The sequence below is a fragment of the Chrysochloris asiatica genome, unplaced genomic scaffold (assembly GCF_000296735.1).
Source record: "Chrysochloris asiatica unplaced genomic scaffold, ChrAsi1.0 scaffold00045, whole genome shotgun sequence".
NCBI classification, from domain to species: Eukaryota; Metazoa; Chordata; class Mammalia; order Afrosoricida; family Chrysochloridae; genus Chrysochloris; species Chrysochloris asiatica.
Window position 1 is genome coordinate 20,680,941 of NW_006408563.1, and position 8,464 is coordinate 20,689,404.

The 8,464-nt window shown below is 37.7% G+C and overlaps 1 pseudogene; it reads right to left on the bottom strand.

Annotated features, from left to right (window-relative positions):
• Positions 1-4,388: 4,388 nt before the first annotated feature.
• Positions 4,389-6,084, bottom strand: LOC102824571 (annotated as a pseudogene).
• Between the last annotated feature and the right edge of the window lie 2,380 nt (positions 6,085-8,464).

An 8,464-nucleotide genomic window follows, 5' to 3' on the forward strand; every position in this document is an offset into this window, starting at 1 on the left:
GGGTTGTATACTATTTTTTAAAAAAAAAATAGGATGTAGCTGTGTGTTATTGAGTCTAACTTGACACCCAATATTCAACTTGATCCAACAAAAATTGTTACTGGACAAGAATGAATTATGTTAATAGACAACAAGCTTCTGATCCATTTTGAAAGAACCGACTTGTACATCTAAGTCAGCTAATCCAACAACTCCATCCATGAGGCCCAGCAATGCTCTTTGTGAGAACACAAAAGCAAGGATATGCTCTTAAGCATGTCCTGGTAAATAATGAATGGAACTTCAGTTCCAATGATATGCAAAATTTAAGAAAATTGAATAAGTGGATGATTGTGATGCATTTGATAAAGTTACTTTTTAACTGCTATATAGGATAAGCACTGAAATGCATAACACAGGTGGTTCAAACACACTAGCCACTCCATGGGAGAAAGATGAAATTTTCTTCTTCCATAAAGATTTAAAGCCTCTGTAACCCTATACAGAGTCTCTATGAGTCAGAACTGGATCGACAGCAACAGCACTCATTTACATACATATTTATGTCCTAAGTTTTTTAAACAATAATATTCATAGCTTTAACTTTAAAATTTGTTTGCCACACACAATACAATTTAGCTTATGGTGAATATAATACCAATAGTGATAATACAGTCTCACTCCACTCCTCTTTTCTGAACATTGTTATCATCCAAATACTAGGTCATAATATGAAAAGCAATATTATATGAAACTGGAGGATGACCACATCAAAGCACAAATGGAGAATGACTTCAATATTTATTATATAACCACCAAGCCACTGAGAATCATTCCCCAACCAATTGACTCAATATCTTAACCAGCGTTAGTCTTGTCTCACACGTGGGCATCCTTTATTGCCATTTATACATAGTTAATATGCAAAATAGTCAGATAGTAATTTTTTTCACTATTGTCATATGGAAATGTATAATTAGATAAGCAATACAAGAATAGAGTTATAATTTCACATAATACTAGCATAGCAAGTGTCTCCAAATTACTGGTAATGTTATTTACCTTAAACAAAAAGTTTTAATTTAAGTTTCAAGTGGGTTTCATTTTATATTTTCATTTGTACAGGAAACAGTACTTGATATAACTCAGTACATGCCAACAAATGAGATATTTGGCACACTAATAAAATGCAAAATCCAATGTTTATTTTTATTGCAAATTATATTTCTAAATTTGTCTTCCAAGAAAGCAATATAGGACATTTATCAGAGATTACATTTATATTTTATCTGGATATTTATATATTCCTAAGTGAAGAAAGAAACTTAAAAAAAAATGCCTCAAGGAAATAAATTAAATGAATGTTCATATAGTAAATATATATAAAGGTATTTTATATTCCATTTCCCTTCAGATTTGCCTTTTTATAAAAAAAATTAATTGATTTTGTTGTAACTCATATAACAAACTTGCTTTCTAAAAAATGATGCTATACTTGCATCAGTTATGCACGTATCTTCAAATATGAGAGTTGAACAATTCCACAAAGAAATATAATGTACATTTTAAAAATTTTGTTTGTATGTAGTAGTAGTTATATTTTCGTTTTCATGTTGAATCTATCAAGTATAATTTCACATTCAGTTCCCCCTCATCTACCACATAAGAATGTGCCACCAGTACTATCGTCACATTATTCATGACACAAGAAAAATCACATGATTCATGGCATACCTGGTTCTGTCATGCACACAAAAAAATAAAACAAGCCTTCTAGTTTTGCCCCTTGTATTTGCATCATGCTTTTTAGATTGCTTTTGACCCTGTTGAGTATCAACAATAGTACAATGAACTGTGAAAATGCAGCATCAAAGGACAGAAAATGACTGTGCTTGTTTAATTATTACTTCAAAATGGAAAAAAATAGTCATGGAGATCAGTGAAGGAACCACCAACAAACATCATGTGAAAAATAAATTATTTTTGACTGCTTTGTAAGTACTAATTATTTTTACTATCTCAGATATGAAGAAAAAACTCCCGGTTCCAAATTAATTTTTACTTATAATTTTAGACATATTTTTTGAGTTAATGCCCAAATTTCAACGTAAATCTTATTTGATAAAAATTACTTGTTTCATAAATTTTATCTGCAGTGATTCAAATCTGTAGTTGTTGTTAAGTCCCATTGAGTACATTCCAACTCATAGTGACCATATATAGGATTTGCAAGTAACAGTTGGTGAGTTTGTACTGCCCACCTTGTGGTTCTCTGTCCAGTGATGATCTTACTGTGCCACCATGAGGATTCCAAGTTTACAATTGTTGTTTTTGTTGTTAGGTGCCATAGAGTTGGTTCCGACTCATAGAGACCCTATGAACAGCAGAACCACATTTGAAAAATGACATCATTTTACTTCTACATAAACTGAAATAGCAACAATTAAGTGAAGCGTAAAAACAAATGTTATCCAAAGACAATATGAAAAGGATTTGTGAATTCTAAAAGACATTTCTGCAGGTGAAAGATGAGATTTTTGCTTCCATAAAACTGTATAACTTCAGAAATCCTATATAGGATGACTATGAGTTGATTCTGACTTGAACACACTTAACTACTACTACAACAACAAAGACAATTCCAATATTAATGTCCTTCTCAAAACATAATTAATCAGAAGAAACTTCTATTGAACACTCAAATTTAATGAGTGCAGATTATTGGACTACAACTTGTGCTAAATTATTAATGTGTTGTTGTTAAGTACCTTTAAGTTGATTCAGATTCATAGCAAACCTGTATAGAGTTTCCAAGGAATGGATGGTAGGTTTGAATCACCACTCTATTGGTTAGCAGCCCAACCCTTATCCTACAGTGCCACATCAGGATTCCAAAATTATTAACAGCAATATAAATAAAGCAGATTGTTAATAGCAATAACAATAAAGCAGGATTTGTTCTAAATTCTGTATCCATTCTTTGCTGTACTAAAAATACTAATAATGATTTAGAAAATGAAACTATTTTAGAATCTGAAATTATTTAATCAACAGATCTTATAAACACTAGAATTGCATGTCCTGCTTTATGTAATACATTTTCTTTATTACATGTAAATTGTTAGATCTAATACGGCCAAGTGATCATCAGCCTCACAGTGGACCATTTGAAAAATCATCTCAAAAACATCTGGATAGTGAATTAGCAAGGTTCTGTAGACAGAATATATTTCTAGCTTGCAGACTCCTGTTATATATGGACTCCTGGTGTGGTGCATCAGGATAAGCAATGAACTGCGAACCACCAGGTAGGCCATTCAAACCCACCTGTTGCTCCTCAGAAACCCTATATAGGGTCACCATTAGTCGGCACTTACTCAACAGCACTTTACAACCACAACAAACTAATGGTGAAAATTACAAGCGTAGCCAATACAGTATTCTCCATAAGTTGGCTCTGTATTTGTTTTGTTTACTAACAATTCAGTGCTAAATAATTTAATTCTCAACTTGAGGCAAAAGGATTTAGAAATTGGTGCAACTTGTATATGTTTGATACACATGAAGACAGTTCAATTTGCAGAGACTATAAATTGTCATAGTCAAATTGAAGACATTATTTTGATTTAACTCTTGAATTTGAAGCATAAATTAATTAATGTTATTGTGTTAGGTGCCATCAAGTTGGCACCGACTCATAGCGACCTTAAGCACAGCAGAATGAAACAATGTCCAATCCTGGGCCAACCTCACTACTGTTGCCACACTTGAGTTCATCAATGCTGCCACCTGGCCAATCCATTTTGTTGGGCATCTTCCTCTTTTTCTCTGACCCTCCATCTTACCAAACATTATGTCCTTCTCCAATGACTGTTCCCTGCTGATAATATGTCCAAAGTTTGAGAGACGAAGTTTAGCCATCTTAGCCTCTAAGGAGCACTCGGCTGCATACCTTCTAAAACAGATCTATTTGTTCTTTTGGCACCCCATGGCACTTTTACTATTCTCCTCCAACACCATAATTCAAAGGCATCAATTCTTCTATGGTCTTCCTTATTCACTGTCCAGCTTAATGAATTAATGAATTACACTGTTTTTCTGTTTTGCTTTATTTTCCAAATAATTTTATTGAAATGTCCCGAAAGTACATGGGCAGCACAAATGTATGAATGGTGGGAGGGGGCATTCATATGTGCACAATTTTTAAAGAGTGAAGGTTAATCTTGGGAGCTATCTCTTCCCCTCCTCCTCCACATCCAGATTTCCAGCATTTCTGTAATGGTTAAGCCTCTACTATCCTAGTATTAAAAAAAGGAATACAAGAACTCTGCCAAAATCAAAACAAAACAAAATACAGCATAAAGGAAAAATGTTTTTCTGCTCATATGGGCCTCTTCCTGGGCATCTACTTAGGAGGAATGCTGAGCAGTGGAGAAACACAACTTCAGGGTATAAGGGTATGGCCTATATGGGTTTTTCATCTGGTAATGGTTCAGGAAGCCCAGCGCCTCCAGGGCATCACTCTTGGATTCCCACTCCAGTAGCCCAGAGGAGCTTCGCTCACTTTTGCCTGAAAACACTTTCACAAAAGAGGGCCACTTCACTCCCAGCTCATCACAGGTCTCAGATAAGTTCTCTGGGTCACCTCCAGAAGGGCATTGAAGAAATGCAGCACATTGCTGGGGTGCTGGATGGGGTTCTTGGCTGCCTGCCCTGGGGTGGAGAACTGATTGTTCCTTGAGCCGTTGAAGTCTTTGTAACTGCAGGACCCGTCTTCTAGCCCATATGACTGACCGGGCATGATGGCTGGTTGCTTGGAGACACAGACATTCAACTTCTGCCGGAACATGAAGTTGTTATTGAGGTGGATGATAGCCGGGTCCACAGCATAGCCATCAGCCATTTCTACCTTGACAGCCCCAGTGTTATTTTTCATGAATTTCACCTTCTCCACATTGCCATACAAGCGGAAGACATTGAAGACTTGCTCACAGTTCATCTTGGATTGATCCAAGCCATAAACCCTGAGCACAGGGCTGTCGGCGTGGAGACCATACTTAGGGGGTAGAGGAGAGGGTGGGGGGTGCCCATGTTGACAGCCATAGTGGTTGGGGCCACGGCGGTGACCCACACACAAATACTGGTGGGCTATCCGTTTCCCTTCGTAGTGAGGTGGTGGAGGCCCATAACCCTCATCATGATAGTGGCTGTGGTATCCACTGTGGAGCCCTCCTTATTCTGCGGGGTGATCTCCCAGGAGTCGGACTGTCTCTGATGTTTATTAGGGTTGCTTCTGGGGTCACCTTGTCCACTGAGGTTGGGGTTTGTATAATACCATGTATCCTGGTCATTCTTGAACACATCCAGGCGTGTAGGCTTTGCATATTCCAGCTTCAGAGTGAAACAGCCAGACTATAGATGTCAGCCCCACTGAGGGAGGCCTTGGTCTGCTGGGCACTCTATTCTTCCGGAAAATAACAATTCTCTGGACAGGGCCACACGAGTTACAGATAGTGTAAAGGACCTCTGTGGTGATGGAGTAGATAGAATTCAGGATGGTAAAGAGAAGCACACTGTTAATACTCTGGGAGTCATCCGAGTCCCTGGGGTGGGAGATCTTCTGGCTGGTAAATGACAAAAGCTGGGTGACCAGCAATGTAGATTTGGTTGTCAGCTGCATAGTTCACTGCGTTGCAAGCCCCCAGCACATCTTCAAACTCTACCAGCGCCTGACTCCTTTTAGGCATTACCACCACATACCTGATGGGTCCAAACTCCTGTAAGGCCTACACAAGGTCAGCTTCCACCACACCATCATTCAGGTCCCTGATGTGGACAACTGGAGGGGCAGGGGTTTTATGTGGGTCATCGTAATTCTCCCCTCCGCAGCCACCCATCTCCCCAACTTCTCCACTGCTGCCACCACCGCCTCAGTGCTGGTAGCCGGTGTTGTCTGTCTTGAGCCGCTTAGGCGCGGGGTCACCCTCACTGCTGCCACACGCTGTGGCCATGGTAAGAGCGGCCACCGCTGACTCCACCCGCAGCGGCCAGCTTCATCATCGCTCCCGCCCGCCGCCACTGCAGCTCCTCGAGTTGCTGCCTCTGCTCCAGAGGCCACAGCTTCTCCCAAGACCAGTTGTTTTTTTGCAGCACATTTTTTGCTGCTAATATAATAATGACTGAGCATGGAATATTGTTTGAAGAAGAAATGAAGCGTTTGGGTCCCCACAGAACGCAAATTTGGGAGATTTACTTGAATTTATTGCTGTTTCATCCAATATTCTTGTTGTTAAGTTCCTTGGAGTTAATTCCAACTGATAGAGACCCTGTATAGGCTTTCTGAGGAGCACTTAGTAAGTTTGAAGTGCCAACCTTGCAGTTCAAACCAACTCTACGGTCCACTGCTTATCCTACAGTGCCACACCAGGGGTCCTGATCCAATATTAGCACATCACATTTCACAAAACAGGAAAGAGCAAGCTGTTGTATATCTAAAGCATTGTGTAAATAGTTGTTGTTAGGTGCCTCCAAGTCAGTTCCAACTCATAGCAACCCTATGCACAACAGAACGAAACTGGCTCTATGCTGTCCTCACAGTGTTTGATATGCTTGAGTCTTTTGATTCTGCCTGTGTGTCAATTAATCTCATTATGGGACTTACGCTTTCTTGTCGCCTCTCTACTGTACCAAGCATGATGTCCCTCTCGGAGACTGGTTCCTCTTGGAAACATATCCAAAGCATAAGAGACAAAGTATCTCCATCCTTGCTTATAAGGACCTTTCTAGCTGTGCTTCTTCCAAGACTGATTTGTTTGCTTTTCTGGAAGTCCATTATACTTCAGTAACCTTTATCAACACCATAATTCAAACGCAGCACTTCTACTACAACTGCTGTTTTCATTTTCCAGCTTTCACAAGCATATGAAGTAATTGAAAATATCATGGTTTGGGGTCAAGTACATGTTAGTCCTCAAAGTGAAGTATTTGCTCTTGAACACTAAAGAGGTGTTTTCCAGCAGAATTACCTAATGTAGTTTGTTTCTTGATTTCTTGACTATTGCTTCCATAACTACTGATTATGTTTTAATCTAAGCAAAATGAAATCTTTGACAACTTCAAACTTTACTCCAATTTTCTTGATGTTACTTTTTTTTCAATTGTGAGGATTTTTTTTTCTCTCTTTACATTGAGGTTCAATCCATACTGAAAGATATAGTCTTTGATCTTCATCAGTAAGTATTTCAAGTCCTCTTGATTTCCAACAAGCAAGGTGTATCATTTTTCTCCAATCCTGATGCCACTTTCTTCTTCACATGACCAATCCATCCAGATTATTTGCTCAGCATTATTGTTGTTAAGTGACATCAAGTCAGTTATAATGCATAGAGGTCTGTATAGGGTTTCCCAGGAGTGACAGGTGGGTTTGAACCACCAACCTTGTGGTTATTAATCCAGTGCTTATCATACAGTGCCACAACAGGAATCCATACAGATTGAAAAAATATGGTGAAAGTATACAAACCTGAAGTTCACCTTCCTGATTTTAAGTCATTCATTATCTCTTTGATCTGTTCTAACAACTGACTCATGGCCTATGCCCAGGTTTCTCATAAGTACAACTAAGTGTTCTGGAATACACGTTCATTACAATTGTTATTCACAGATTCAAGATATAAGGGAATGCTCTTCTGTATTCTCTTTCTGATTTTTCTATAAACCTAAAAATTATAGCATTTTCTTAATTATAAAAAATAAAAACCGTAGTACATACCATTAAATGATGATGCCTGGAGGGGATTGTAATCATGGCAATGAAACAAAATGTGATAGGATGAGTACAAAACCAATTTTCTCCCATGTCAGCTATCACTGAATTCACAATAAAATCTTTGAAATAAATTAATCAATACAATTAAAAAATGGTATAAAAGACTCATTTAGAAGAACTGGCAAAAATTCACCAAATTTTCTGGTCATAACCACAAACATTCAACCATCTTCCCAATTTCATTAGTTTCATAATCTTAATTATAACTCTCAAATAAACAAAAAACTTAAATACAGTACAATACAATAATGAAAATAAATAAGATTTTTAAATGTTTATAAATAAGAATGAAAATTAAAATGATAATGAATAAAACAATTTAAATCATTAGAACATTTTGTAATTGAATTGGATTGCTTGTAAATATGCCTATTATAAATGTTATCACTATAACTTTCTATATTGCCTCTGAAAGTGTTCAAAACATTCAAATATCTGATAGAACTGAAATTATAATCCAGTGTTCAGAAGTAATCCAGTATATCAACATTTACAGATTTGGGCAAATCCACCTTGGAGTCCTGGCGTGGCACTGTAGGATAAGCGCTGGACGGCTAACTGCAAGCTCAATGGTCACTCCTGAGAAACTTGTATAGCATCGCTATGAGTCAGGACTAATTCAATGGTATTAAACAATGAGTTTGTAAAATTCATGAA